The following is a 15,270-nucleotide window of genomic DNA, read 5'->3' as shown; positions in this document are numbered from 1 at the left end:
AAAGGGTCCCAAGCACAGCAAAAGAGTCAGAGACACAGAGACAGCCCCACTCCCACTGTCAGGAGTCCTGCAGGAACACCAAGCTACACAGCCAGAATGTGTTGTGTAGAAGATCTAGCTCAGACATACAGGGTCCACGTAGTCCCACCAGTGTCTGGGAGCCCCTATGAGCCCTGCTTATTTGATTCTGTGGGCTGTGTTCTCATGGTGTCCTTGACCCCTCAGGCTCCTACAGTCCTTCCTCGCCCTTTTCTGTGGGGTTCCCCTGGCTCTGCCTAGTGTTTGGCTTTCTGCTTTCTTATAGAACCAGCTCAGGGATGGCACCAGCCACAATGGGCTGGGCCTTCCTCTCTCAATCACTAGTTAAGAAAATACCCTACAGGCTTTCCTACGGCCCCATCTAATGGAGGCAGTTCCTTAGCTGAGGTTTCCTCCTCTCAGATAAGTTTAGCTTGTGTCAAATTGACGAAAACTATCCAACAGCTGACCCCTTGTCAGCCTGACACGAACGCACTACAGATATCCTTACCTGTTCATCTCCAAGGTCACACACTAATATCCACATCACAATATAAAACATTTTTACAAACTCAACTCCCACAGTCTGTACAAATTAAAACCTTTAGAAGTCAGTCTCTTTAGAAATCCAAAGTTTCTTCTAAAACCTAAAATCTCTTTAGAAATTCAGTCTCTCAACTGTGGGCTCCTATAAAAAAAAATAAGTTAAATACTTCCTTACTTCAAGAGAGAAGTGCCAGGACACAGTCACAATCAGATCAAAGTATAAATCACTCAGTATCCAATGTCTGCGAGTCACTTCTCTGGTCCCGCCCTCTGCAGCACACACTGCTCGTCTTGCAGGTTTCCACTGCATGGAAGCTGCTGTCCTCTGAGGGCATCCCATGGTTCTGGACACTCTCAAAATTCTCTTGCTACAACTGGGATGCACTTTCACCAATAGCCTCTCCTGGGCTCTCTTCATGGTGCCAAGCCTCGGTTCCTTTCCATGACCCCTTCAATCCTGGGGCTTCAACTGCTTTGGAGGCTGCACTTTCTCCAATGGCCTAGCCTGGCCTCTCACAACGTGCCAAGCCTCAGCTGCTTTTCATTAACTTTTTTTTGCCTTCAAAACCAGCAGCCCCTGGGTGACTCTTACACTGAGGTACTTGGCGGCCTCTGAAGATACACTCCCCAGAAGATGTCACCCCCATGCTTGTCTTTTTCAATCACCACTAATTTCTCAGCCCCAGATGACCTGCATCACTTGTCCCAGGAAAACAAAGGCTCTACTTCAGTGGTTCTGATCTCTTGTCAACCACAGCTGACTCTTCTGCCCCAGCTGATCAGAACCACAGATTCTCAACCAAATTAGGAAAGAGCCCTGACTGAGCCTTGATCTCTCTCAAATGGCCCTCTAGCCCAACAGTTCTCAGCCTGGATCCCAAACGGCCAATCCACAGAGGTCATCTGAGACCACTGGAAAACACAGACACTTTAACTGTGATTCGTAACAGTAGCAAAATTACAGTTAAGAAGTAGAAATGAAGATAATCTCATGTTTGGGAGGAAGTGTATTAAAGGATCGCAGCGTTAGGAAGTTGAGAACCTTCACCAGCTCACCTGCCAGGGCTCTGACATTTGATTGTTATCAACATTCTTATCTTCCAAGTTCCCACAGAAAAGCTCACCAAACTTTGAATACTCCATGGCTTGACTAGCCCCAAACTCCAAAGTCCTTCCACAGTCCTCCCCAAAACAACATGGCCAGGTCCGCCACAGCAACACCCCGTGATCCTGGCACCAACTGGTCTTAGGGCTACTATTGCTGTGATGAAACACCATGACTAAAAGCAAACTGGAGAGGGAGGGGCTATTTTGACTTACATTTCTGTGTCACTGTTCATTATCAAGACAGGAACTCAAGCAGGGACGAAACCTGGAGGCAGGAGCTGATGCAAAGACCATGGAGGGGCAGCTTACTGGCTTGCTCCTTGTGGCTTTCTCAGCCTGCTTTCTAATAGAACCCAGGATCTCCAGCCCAGAGATGGCACCACCCACAATGGGCTGGCCCCTCCCCCTCAATCACTAATTAAGAAAATACCCTAGAGGCTTGCCTACAACCCAGTCTTATGGAGGCATATTCTCAAATAAGGTTCCCTCCTCTCTGATGACTAGTGTCAAGTTGACATAAAACTAGGCAGCACAGACACTAAGACCAAAACAAACAAACAAACAAAAAACTCAAAAAAAAAAGGCTGGGCTTGTGATGCAAGCCTTTAATCACCACACTCAGGAGGCAGAGGCAGGTGGAGCTCTGTGTTTGAGGCCCGTTTGGTCTACAGAGTGAGTTGCAGGACAGCCAGGGCTACACAGAGAAACCCTGTCTGGAAAAAAAAAAAAAAGAAACCCTGTCTGGGTGGCAGAAGGGTGGGTGGGTATCAAAACAAAGAAGCCACAAAACAGCACTGAGTTTGTTTTGTGTTGGTCAACTATTCCTGGGTATGGGGTCTGCCCTGAAGTACAGTTGATATACACAGTGAAACTCCACTGGAGAAAACCGATTTCCCCTTTGCCAGCCAGTACCAATTGCAGATAGCTTCTTGATAAAGAGGTGGGACCCCATGTTCACTACCCCATCTGGCTTGCATCTATGCAGGTTCTGTATGTGCTGCCACCGTCTCTGTGAGTTCGTATGTGCACCAGACATGTAGTGTCTGGAAGACAGTTTCCTTATGGTCATCCATCGCCTCTGGCTCTTACAATTTTTCCACCTCTTTTTTTTTTTGCATCGATCCCTGAGCCTTGAGGGGAAGGGGCTGGTGAAAACATCCTATACTAATACCAGCCACAAGAAAGTTGCAGTGATTACAATAATATCTGATAAGAATATTAAAAATACGTAAAAGATCATTTTATATTGCTAACTAATAAACAAGTGCATAGGGTCACTTGGCCCCAGCAGGTAAAAGCACTCACAGGTTAGCCTGGACCCTCACAGGCCTGTGGTGCCAGGCGGGTAGGTCCATTATGATGAACAAACATGTAGGTGGAGAAATGGGAGAGGAAGAGAAGCAGAATGGTTCGTGTGTTGTGGAAAGAGGCAGAACAGAAGAAGCAAGCATGGTGAGGAACAGCCTGGTATTGGTGGTCTGCTTGCCACCTGGGGCCAGGGAGACATCCAGGCCAGGGCTGCTGCCTAGAGCCATGTCTTGGTTGGTGGTCCCACCACAGCTAGGGTCTGTGTTGATATTATGCCTCATGTTGCCACCAAAGGTCACAAGGATGCCCAGGACCTGGTCAGCCACCTGAGACCATGCTGGTGTTCAAGGGACATGCTGCCACTGGGACCATATTGATCTGGGTAACTTAAACTGCCACAGGGGCTATGTTGACATCCAGGCCTGAGATGCTGCTAAGGGCCATGACTTGGTTCATGGTCTTGCTGCAGCTGGAGTCTGTGTTAATGTTCATGGCCATGCTAAGCTAGTCCCACCCTTCACTGGCCCCGGGATAACTGGCTCTTTCCCTTGTTGGACACTGGAGTGAGAGAGCTGGGCCCACCCATCACCACAGGTGTGGGAGAGTGGCCCCTGATGGCATGGGCAGAGGAGAGCTAGCTCTGCTCCTTGCCGGAGGGGAGTGGTCCCAGCATCCTGGGATGACCAGCTCAACTAGCACCTGGGGCCTTGGATAGGTACACCCAAAACCTACCCCATCTATGACCTGCTGTAGCTCCTAAAGAGACTGGTCTTGCAGAATGATAGCCGCAGGCTCTCCATGACTTGGGGCAACAGCAGACTATATGAAAGAAGTCTCAATGGTAATGGTGTAACAGAGGCCAGAGGCCATGAGCCAGACCAAGGTCTCATTACAATGAACATTTGAGGATGGGGCTAGGGGACCTACCACAGCTCCCAGTGCTAGTAGGACAAATGAAGAGGTGCTGGAGAGATGGGAAAGACAAAGGCTTGAAGTAGGTTTTTTTATGTTCTGTTTCAAATTAATTTTGGGGGGATTATTTTGGGGAGGTGTTGCAGGGATAAGGGTTGGATATAGAGGTAGTAGGAGGTGAGCAAGATTGGGGTATGTGATGTAAAATTACCAAAGATTCCAATAAAAGATTATATTATAAAAAGAAGTCCACAGAAACGACCAAGTATATAATAGACTAGAAGACACCCCAACCAGCATGGCCTGACTGACATTTAGTACTTCATACTCTAAAGTACAACATACAGCACAAAATATACTACAACAGCAATACAAAGTGCAGTACAACCGCATCACAAAGTACATTCGTTAAGAATGTTCATAAGATTCACCAAGACAAACCATATTTGTCATAGGATATTTCTTTATAAATTTAGACTTCACCAAAACAGGAAAGATACGATACAAATTAATTCACAAAATTAGTAGTATTTCTATACACTAAAAACAAACTAAACATGAAATAAAGAAAACAATTCATTTAAATGGCTAGAAAAACAGAATGTTTGGGACTATGTTTGAACAAGGAAAGGAAGGAGCTCCTCGCCGAAAACTGGTGAACGAGACTAAAGATGCACAAATTAGTGCAAAGGCATTCCACGTTCATGCGTTGGGAGCATTAGTGTTGTCTAAATGTCCACACTACCTAAACAACCTACAGATGCAATGAGGCCCACATCGAAATAATAAAAAGCAAAGAAAACTAACCTTCGGTATAAAAAACAAAGCTAGAGGCATTATACCACTATTCCTCATAGCCACAGTAACATCCACAGTGTGGTAGCACCAAAACAGACACACAGGCTGAGCGGAAGTACAAGAGCACAGACAGAAGCCTGTAAACTTACAGTCAGCAGGTCTACCCACACCACCAACAGCCCTCTGTCTTCTCAAGACAGTCAGTCAGTGCTCACTATCCAAATGTCAGAGATGCCCTTGCTGCCAGAAAAGACATATTAACAAGTCTAGTTAACTGTACCACTGGCAAAATAAAACTTCATTAAACAGAAGAGGGAATACAAATGGGTTAAATATGAAACCCAGAACTATGAAAGAATTAAGAGAAAACACAAAAAATGTTCTATGGGACTGAGAAGATGGATAAGAGCATTTGCTGTGCAAGTATGAGGACGTGGGTTCAAATCCCAGAACCAACATAAACACCAGGCATGTCTGGGCACACAACTATAACCTTAGTGCTGCAAGAGACAGAGCTTGCAGGCTGTCAGCTTAGTACAGGTTCAGTCACACTAAGTACACCCCCACACATGTACATACAAGCTCTCTCTCTCTCCATTCCCTTTCTTCCCTCTCCTTCTCCCTCTCTATCTATCTCTCTATCTCCACTCCATCCCTCCCCTGTCTCTCTCTCTCACACACACATGAACAATGGGTTTTGGAATAAGAACCTAAAAGCACAGACAATAAAAGCAGACACAGGCAAATGTAAACATTCAGCTAAGAGCTACTGCACAAAAGTGAAACAATTAACTTAAGAATAGAGGGAAATACTCACAAATGACCCAGCTAATCAGGGGTCAGTTACACAGAGCACACCAGGAATTCAGACAATCAACAGCAGACAGAAAACAATTCAGTATAAAAGTGGGCAGAAAGTCTGAAGAAACATTTCTCAAAATACACCAACGGCAAACAGGTACATGAAATCCTTAACATCCTTCATTGTCAGGGAAATCCAGTCAGTACCCTAGCGAGGTATCACCAAACTCTAACAAGAATGGCTCTCATTTGACGACCCGGGAGCCTGCATGAGACTGACCTACTCCCTGGGCACTGTCACAGCTGTGTAGCCTGGTCTTCTTGTGGGACTCCTAACAGTGGAGGAGGGAACTGTCTCTGATTCTGTTACCTGCTTTTGGGACCCTTTGCTCCTACCAGGTGCCTTGTCCAGCCTCAATAGAAGAGAGGGTTCCTATCAACTTAATATCAACTTCTGGGAGATACTGATGGGAGGCCTGCCCTTTTCTGAAGGGAAATGTAGGAGAGGAGGGAGGGAAACTTTGGTCAGGATGTAAAAACAAATATGAATACAAAGAAAAAAGAAAACTGGCTATCACCAAAAGAACAAAGCTGATAGAGACAAGCAGAAGGCAAACCTCAAAGAACTAAAATTAGAACTCCACTCATGATCCGGCAATCCCACGGCTGGGTACACACCCTAAAGGAAATGAAATCAGTTTCCACAAAGAGGTGGTGCATATGAACAAAATAAGAAACTAATGGGAAAATGAAGTATTTTGAACAACAAAAGTTGTGCGGTCAATAACTGAGATCGCAGAAAAGAAAATCCCATCACCTGTTCCTGATTTCAAAATCCAAAACCCCAAAAATCAAGTGGAACATTGCAGACGACAGGGCATCTGTGTGAAACTGACAGCTAATATGGACACTTCATGGTGATAGTATCACCATGAGAAGCGAGATGAGCAACCAGTTTTCATTAGCCAATGGTCTTGATGGGGAGTTGTAACTACTATGAAAAGACAAGAAGCAAAAGCATGCAGACTGTAAAGGAAGAAGTCACATTTAACCACAGACACTGATGGGCTACGTGTAAAATCCAATGGACTGTCTAGAGTGAGTGAATTTTGAAAAGTTGCATTTACGAGATAACACATAAAAAGAAAACATATTTATATACACATATTCTATCCAGTTGCTGTGGTCTGGGTGTACACTGTTTTCCATAGGCACGTTCATTTGAATATCTGATCTCCAACTGGGGTTGCTGGAAGAGACAGGTCACCAGGAATAGGCCTTGAGTTTTAGTAGCCCGGACCTGCTTCTCGTCTGTTCTCTGGTTCCTCACTGTGGACACTGTGTGCCCAGCCACTCAAGGCTCTCACCAGCATGCCCTCCTGGCCACAGGGAACTGCACAGCCCCTGAACGACAGCCAGAATGAGCCCTCCATCTCTTGAGTCGGTTCTTGTCGGGCAGTTGGTCTCAGAAAGAAGGAAAGTAACTAATATGACAGTAAGAAACTGGAATTTAGTTTCAAAGGCACCCAACTTTATAATATCATCAAAATATAAACTACTGAGGGATAAATGACAAATCTGCGAAAGGATGGCACATTACAAGTGAGATAAACTTAAATCATAAATACATGGAGAGAGCTTTGCTCACGGACAGGAAGGTTTAGTGTTATTAAAATGCTGGTAGGCAGGCTAATAGCTGAAGGTGTCCGTGTCCTAATACCCAGAACCTGAGAGTGTTATCTTACACAGCAAAAGGGACTTTGCTAATGTGATTAAGCACCTTGAGATAGGGAGATTATCCTGGATTATCCGAGCGGGTAATCACGCGTGTCATTACGGGAAAGAGGGAACCAGCCAGAGAAAGGGAAATTGTGATTGCTGCTGTCGAGGCAGAGGCCAGGCAGGAGGCAGGCAAACATGGATCCTTCTGAGAGCTTCTACACAGAGTTTAGTCTTCCCCACTTTAAATTTAACTCCATAAAATATCTCCTTAGATCTCTAACCTGCAGAGCTATGAGTTACACGATGCTGTTTCAGGTCACTAAATCTATGGTATCTGTTACAGCCACAGTTGGAAACGGTAATAGGACAGATCTTCTCAGACTGATCTAGCCAATCCAAATCAAAATTCCGAGTCTGCGAAGTGGTTCAGCGGGTAAAAGCACTCGCTGCACAGCCCATGACCCGAGTTTGATCCCCAGAACGCAGGTAAAGGCAGAAGGAGAGAACTGACTCCTCCCCGAAGTTGTCCTCTGACCTCTAGTCATGTGCTGTGGTGTCACATGACAGTACTCTCACACGTATGTACATACAAAACACAGTAGTAATTACAAAAATTTAAAAATTAATCCCTAAGTGCGTAAACAGTCCACTAATTCACACAGACACTTAAGAGTCTAAAGTACTGGAAACATGTATCAAGCATTTGAATTTAAATTTAAAAATTTTAAGCATTTATTTTATGTGCACACACAAGTGTGTATACATGCACAGATGTACACGACCACGTGGTGGTCAGAAGAGTGTTGGTCTCTTGAAACTACAGTCACAGGTGGCTGAGAGCCGCCGTGAGTGATGAGAGCCAAACCCCTGCAAGAGCAGCAGGCTCTCACCCACTAGGCCGTCTCTCCGGCCCCATCTAAGCATTCAAATAAACCAGTTAACATTAACAAGGCACCCACCATATACAGATTCTTCTTATAAATTATTGGGAAAGAAAAAACCAGGAAAGACCCTGACCTTAAGCTTCATTCATTCAGCCAATATTTGCCTAAATCTATTAGATGCTAAGCATTGTTCAAGACGAGGAACATCACGGAACAAAACAAACATCCTGCCCTCATGGAGCTACGTGGCACAGACCTTACAGCAAGGGGACAAACAATGACAAAGGCGAAGTGTAACTGGAGACGCACTAACGGTAGGTAGGGGAGCGGTCCATCCCAGGTGTAGGCACAGGGAGGGCTTTGTCTATAGGGAACTGACAAATACTCCAACTGAGCAATCCACCTGGTATTATCAGTAATATGAATCGCCAAGTCTTTTTTTTTTTTTTAAAGATTTATTTATTAAGCATACAATGTACTTCTGGCAAGGAAGGCACCAGATCTCATTACAGATGGTTGTGAGCCACCATGTGGTTGCTGGGAATTGAACTCGGGACCTCTGGAAGAATAACCAGTGCTCTTACCCTCTGAGCCATCTCTCCAGCCCCCAAAAATATTTATTTATTTATTTATTTATTTATTTATTTATTTATTTATTATGTATACAATATTCTGCTTTGCGTGTATGTCTCCAGGCCAGAAGAGGGCACCAGACCTCATACAGATGGTTGTGAGCCACCATGTGGTTGCTGGGAATTGAACTCAGGACCTTTGGAAGAGCAGGCGATGCTCTTAACCACTGAGCCATCTCTCCAGCCCCCGAATCGCCAATTCTTATCCATACCTGTGATAAATGCAGCCTTTGTTGGTCTGAGTCCTAAATGCTGTTGGCCTTTGAATGAGGGTTAAGGGAAGTCAGAGGCACCTTCTGCCTGCGCGTCCTTTATCCTCTTTACTGATGTCCTATCCCTTTTAGGTGAGGAGTGCCCCTAGAGACCCCGTTCTAGCATCTACTGTACCCTGTGTTGTGTTTATCAACAGCCTCCGTCACTTCTGCCTTCACAAGAGGGTTGCCATACTGTGATTGACACTCCCAGGGTCTTCACAACTGGGAACATGGCGATTTTACCTAAAGAAGGGTAAAGCTGTTGGCCTGGCCTTGACAACGGACCGAGCCTTTCATTCTTCTCTACATCTGGTAATCCTGCCAGCAGCTACGCAGACTACTCCGTAGCATGTATGGAACTGGCGATGGCCATGGTGTGGTGCACGTTTACTGTCATGAATCAGAGCTCCATCAGGGCCTGTCTCGCACGCTGCCTCCATACCTTCCTTTCCCCTCAGCACATCAAACGACATCTCCTGTGTTGTCAAGGTGCAGCCTGGTGCACAAAAACATCTCCCTTGGTGTTCTTTCAATTGGTGAATCCGTATCCACTTCTCCCACGGAACCATCTTTTTATTCCCTGCGGCCTCTTGTCTCACACAGGCACAGCTGCTGTGAGACCACCGCTTCTCGCTCTGCATACAGAACTAAGCTTGATGTGGCCCTGTCAAGAGCAGCTAAAGGGGCCCAGATGAGGTGACGGTGGCTGTGCTGGGAGACAGCTACCCTCTCTGAGTCCTGCACTTGGCCGCTGACTAAACTCTGCCTGTAATGTCTAAGTCCTTCCAACTTGTCTTCTGCCAGCCTGTGTTGATCAGAAGCCTTCTTGCCCATGCTATAAACAGTTGGATAACATAGATTTTGTAAGTCACACAGAGCCGTTTATGTGGGACAACCCGAGAAATCACTTTTTACTGAGAAAATCGTATTTCTCGTAGGAAGAAATGTGTGGGAACTGACATATCCCACACATGTCCTTGTGATAGGCAGTTTCCTGACAGATGGACTGCTCACACAGATGACCAGCACCGCATGGGGCTACCGTGGACGCTGGCGCTATCTGAGCTCACAGCACAGTAGCAGGAGGGAGCAGTGAAATCACAGCCGTCTCCAGGACACAACGCAGCTCATTTTAGACTGTTCTGATGTCACACTGCATCTTCAGACTTCTCTCCACCGAGGACAGTGTCGTGTAAGCTGTTTACGTCTTAATTAAGTTTTTTACTTTTTAAAAAGTTACATATATAGTGATATTTTATTTGTGTTTTAATAAATAAAGCTTGCCTGAAGATCAGAGTGCAGAGCTAAGAAAGTCACTAGAGTCCAGGGAGTGGTGGCACACACCTTTAATCCCAGGACTCAAGGAAGGCCACCCTGGGCTGTGAGATTGAGTCTAAAAAGAGGAACAGAACTCACACAACAGAAGTTGGAGGTCACCTGCCTTTAATCACAGCACTAGGGAGGTGGAGACAGGGGTGGTATGGCTGGGCAGAGAGGGTTATATAAGGCAGGAGGAGACAAGAGCTCACTGCAGTCTGAGGTCTGGTGGAGAGCATTGCAGTCTGCAGTCACGTTGAGGACAGGGTCTCCCTTTGTCTGAGTCTTGGGAGGGGTTAAGAACTCTCTAGAGGCTTGGCTGCTTTGCTTTTCTGATCTTCAGCTTGAAGCCCAGTATGTCTCTGGGTTTTTATGATCTATGCTACACATACTTTTTATTTATGTGTTTCTGTCATATTTGTGTGCATGCCCACAGATGCCAGGATAGGGTGTCAGACCTCCTGGAGCTGTAATTACAGGCTGATGAGGATGTTCAGAACTGAATTTATGTCTTCTGCAGGAATACTAAGTGCTCTTAACCACTGAGTCACACAACTAGCCCCCAAATTTGTAACTTTTTTATTACAGAGTTCATATGTTTTATAGTGATAAATGATGAAATAATATATTATTTATAAAAATTTTATGTATATATACTATGCCAAACTTTTCTATACATTTTTCCCTAGCCCACATTTTTTCCAAAATTTTGCAAATCTCTCCCAAAGACTCTCCAGTCTGTGGCCCCCACGACTCACATCTACGCATGAAAGGTAGTCTCACAATGAACAGACAGCACAGGAATCGTCAAATCCTCATTTTAGGGGACCTTTTGGTATTTATAGCTGTGTCTAAAAATTCTAAACACTGGGCTGGGTGGTGGTGGCTCACACTTTAATCCCAGCGCTAGGAAGGCAGAGGCAGAGGCAGGTGGATCTCTGGGAGTTCAAGGCCAGCCTGGTCTACAAGAGGTAGTTCCAGGACAGGCTCCAAAGCTACAGAGAAACAATGTCTCAAAAAAAAATTCAAAACACCGAAATGAAATATAATAGTAAGATATAACAACTTTGGGTAAATGTAATTTTCAAGTCAACATTTTACTAAATTTGAACATTATAACACTGAAATAAATTTATCTCATTCTGTAGACCATTCTGGTCTCAAACCCATACCAATCTTCCTTCTCAGCTTTCCAAGTATTGAGATGACAAGTTTGGGCCACCATGCCCAGGGAAATATATTCTTTAAAAACCACTAACTATTGGGCCATCAAGGTAGCTTGTGGGTAAAGGAAAGTGCCACAAAAGTTTGACTCCTGGGGCCCAGGTAAAAAGTGGATGGAGAGAAAAGACTCCAAAATTGTCCTCTGACCTCTACACATACATCATGGCCATGCATTCATGCACATACAAATTTTTTAAATTTGCCAAATGTTTTAAAAGTAAAGAAAAATTGTGGTTTTATGAGTAGTTGCCTAAATCACAGCTTTTAGAGATATATAATTTTACTAAATAGTAATTCTATTCATTAGCAAACAATTAATTATGTAAACTATGTGAGCCCATAGCCAGGGATCACAGTTAAACAGCTGACAACAGTTGCACATACTGTCTGCATGGCTGTGAGCGTCTCACTACCCTAGCCTCTAATGTGCACGGTAATAACAAAACTAAACATCTCCAGCTGGCATAAGAAATGAATATCTAATTAATTTCATATTTATTCCTGAAAACGACTTCATCCCTTGGGGAAAGAAAGTGTCAAGAATTATCCTATCTGGGTATCAAATATTCTGGGTACAACATTGAACACAGCAAATGATTGTCTAGTTTGTAAGATAATGCTAAGAGCCAGGAAAGAAATAGAGCAAATGAAATGAGAAGACAAGAAAGGATACGAGTGTCAGGATGAATAGAAGCTGAAAGGGAGCTCAAGGTGGCGTGCCAGGAACCATGTCCGGAGGCTCACGATCACCTAGATCTCTATCTCTAGGGTGCCCAAAGGCCTCTGGGAGCACCTGTACTCATATGTACAGGTACACACACACACACACACGCACAAAGCATGACTAGGGAGAGGAGAATGGGAGCTATGCAGGTATCAGAAGAGGATGCCAAGCTGGCCTCAAACCCACAGCAGCCCTACTACCTCAGCCTCTCAAGTGCTAGGATTACAGGTGCGAGTCTGTCATTTTCAGAGATCTGCTAATCCCTCATTTACAAACTCTATATAATAAGTTCATACAGTTTTAAAATGTCTAATTTAAGAAGTTCTACAGGGTTCATGGGGGAAAATGGTAGCTGGATTCTAACCTGCGGTCTTCCTTTTCCCAGTGCAATCCAAACACCAATTACCTTCCTGGAGCACAATTAAGATCAGCAGCCAAGTGTTTCTAAAGAGTGGGCCGAGGTCTCCAGGGTCAGATAAAGGAGCAGGCAAAATGCCTTCCTCTCTAGAAGGGAAACTGTGAGACTCTGAACACGTAATCCTGGGGAAAGACAAAATTGCAGTGCCTGGGTAAGCCTTGCCCTACAGAAGGACAGTGTGCTCTCAAGTTCTCTCCATCTCCCAGACTCCAACAAGTACTTTCTACTCCTCTGCAGGAGGATGAAACCCATCATTTCTGTACAATTAATATATGGGGGGAGACCCAAAATAAGGACAATCTAGAGGAACAAAACAGTTCCAGGAGACCAACAGCCTGAACAAAAGTAATGATTACTAATAACATTAAGTAAAGTCTTGGAGTTAAACTATGCTTTAAGAAAAGAAACATTCAATAGGTAATTGAAGAATTGCCTGGACAGTGAGGTCAAATTAATGGTCAAGAAAGAAATACTTAGAACTGCAGCGCAAAACATAAAGAGGAAGAAATTATGAGTGATCATATAAGACACGGGGACCAAGATTCAGAGTCAGAAAAAGAAATGTTGGTGACAGGGTGGGAAACAGACCAAGGGAAGACGCTGACCAAACAAGAAAAAAAGATAATCAAGAATTGGACACATCCCAGTGAAATTCCTAAATCCAGGCATAGAGAAAGCAGTTAAGATACAAGGACAGTTTAGTGTTTAAGGATTCTAGGGAACCCATTTTTTTTTAAAGTGACAAGTTAAGAGGAAGAATCAAGCACTGACTTTACTTTTGCTATGTAGGATAACCATGGAATTACTAAAGACAAATATGAACGGGATGGGGCATATAACAGTCCAGAAAATAAAATCAGAACAATAATTACGCTATCAAAATTTTACAAATTCTAATTTATATATGTAGACATCATATATCAAGAGCAATGACATAAAGAGAAAATTAGACATAACATCCTCCTAGCAGAGGAAAACCAAAACACTCTAGCCGGTCTCAGTGAAATCAACTTGAGTTTGATCAACTCTAGATCCTTCCTAGTACTAACTCACAGAAAGGGCGTACAAGCAGTCAGAGGAAGCTGCTCCATAGCTGCCCTGTTGCCCAAGATTTTATTCAGGGTCTTTTAGCTTCCACAGTGAATTTTATTTTATTAATTTATTTTTTTAATTTTATTGAAGAATGACTTCAGTATTTTGAGGGTGATCACACTGACTGTAGATCACCTTCAACAATATGGCATTTTTACTATATTAATTCCGCTACTCCATTGTTTGTCTTTTAAATTCTTTTTATGGTGTTTTATCATTTTTATTAAAGAAGTTTTTCACCCTCATAGCTAGGTTTAGAAATTTTACCATTTTTTTTTTGAGGCGACAATGAATGAGATTGTGTTCCTGATTTCTTTCTCAGCAAGTCTGCTGTGAATTTTGTGTCCTGCTACTTTGCAATATTTGCTTACCAGTTCTAAAATTCTTCTGGCAGTCTTTAAGTTTTTCTAAGGATGGGATCATATCATTGGCCACCATACTATTTTTTTTCTACCTGAGTTTATATTTAAAATTATTTAGAGTAAAAACCACCACATGAGTGACAGAGAGGTGCCGCACAAATGTAAGGACCTGAGTTTGGTGCCAAGGGAAGGCCCAGGTCCAGTGGCACACCTGTAACTCTAGCCCTGGTGGGAAGGGGGGGCGGAACGCTGGACTCCTGAAGCTCACAGGCTAGCCAAACCCACAAATTACAGGTTAGTAAGGGACTGTCCCCAAAAATAAAGTCAGAGAGTGTTGGGTTAAGATAGTGGACATCAACCTCGGGCCTCATGACCATGCACACATGTCCACACCCACAACACTAATAAGAACATAATGCTACCCCCCCCACACACACACCACTCGGCATTATGTTTCCATGTTCTCTGATAACTAAGGGAACCAAGGCTAAGGAAGGCACTCACCTTACTATAAAGATCAAGGACACTATGTTTAAGATTTTAATATAGTGCCCACATTTTACAGAGAAATTCCAATGTCATAGCACTTAACATAATCTAGGTATGGTGTAGGCTGCTTATTTCTGACTCTTTAGAAATACCTTTAACGACTGGAATTTCAAGTTAACATAATATGGAAAGTTCAAAGAAAATGCTACCTCTAGTGATCAAGTCATAACCAAAAAAACCCATTTATTGTAAGGAGTTGAGAGAACAAGGATTACTTTACCATCAATATAAAGCATATGCTGAGAATTGAGGCTGCCCATCACGAGCTTATGTATATGACATAATCAGAGAGAAGCTTAAACATGGACTAATACAGACTCTTTTCATGATTTAATGCATATTAAATTATGCATCTTCACAAGAGAAATATAAAATAGAAGTCAAAAGAAGTACGCAAAAATATCAAAAATTTTCAAATGTACTTGTTCTAAATTATAGCTAGCTGAAGGATGAAATAATTAATCTTCAGATTAGTGACAAATTAAATTATGTACCTAATTGAGGGTTCTGTTTTCTGCCTTTAAGACCTCTCAGAAAGTGTCACAGCTCTCTATGTTGTCCAACTGCTGATTTACACATTATAAAATACAAACCCTGTGCAG

General features: G+C 43.5%; 1 protein-coding gene across 1 annotated transcript in view; it reads right to left on the bottom strand.

Moving 5' to 3' along the window:
- The window catches only part of Rec114 (REC114 meiotic recombination protein), a 97,194-nt gene that overhangs the window by 69,216 nt on the left and 12,708 nt on the right, over window positions 1-15,270 (bottom strand). The window lies entirely within an intron of this gene.

Source organism: Microtus oregoni, unplaced genomic scaffold (genome assembly GCF_018167655.1).
Source record: "Microtus oregoni isolate MIOR12 unplaced genomic scaffold, Mior012 000032F_ref0000030, whole genome shotgun sequence".
NCBI lineage: Eukaryota > Metazoa > Chordata > Mammalia > Rodentia > Cricetidae > Microtus > Microtus oregoni.
Note: the sequence above shows the minus strand (reverse complement) of the source record. Positions and strands in the feature narration are given on the sequence as shown.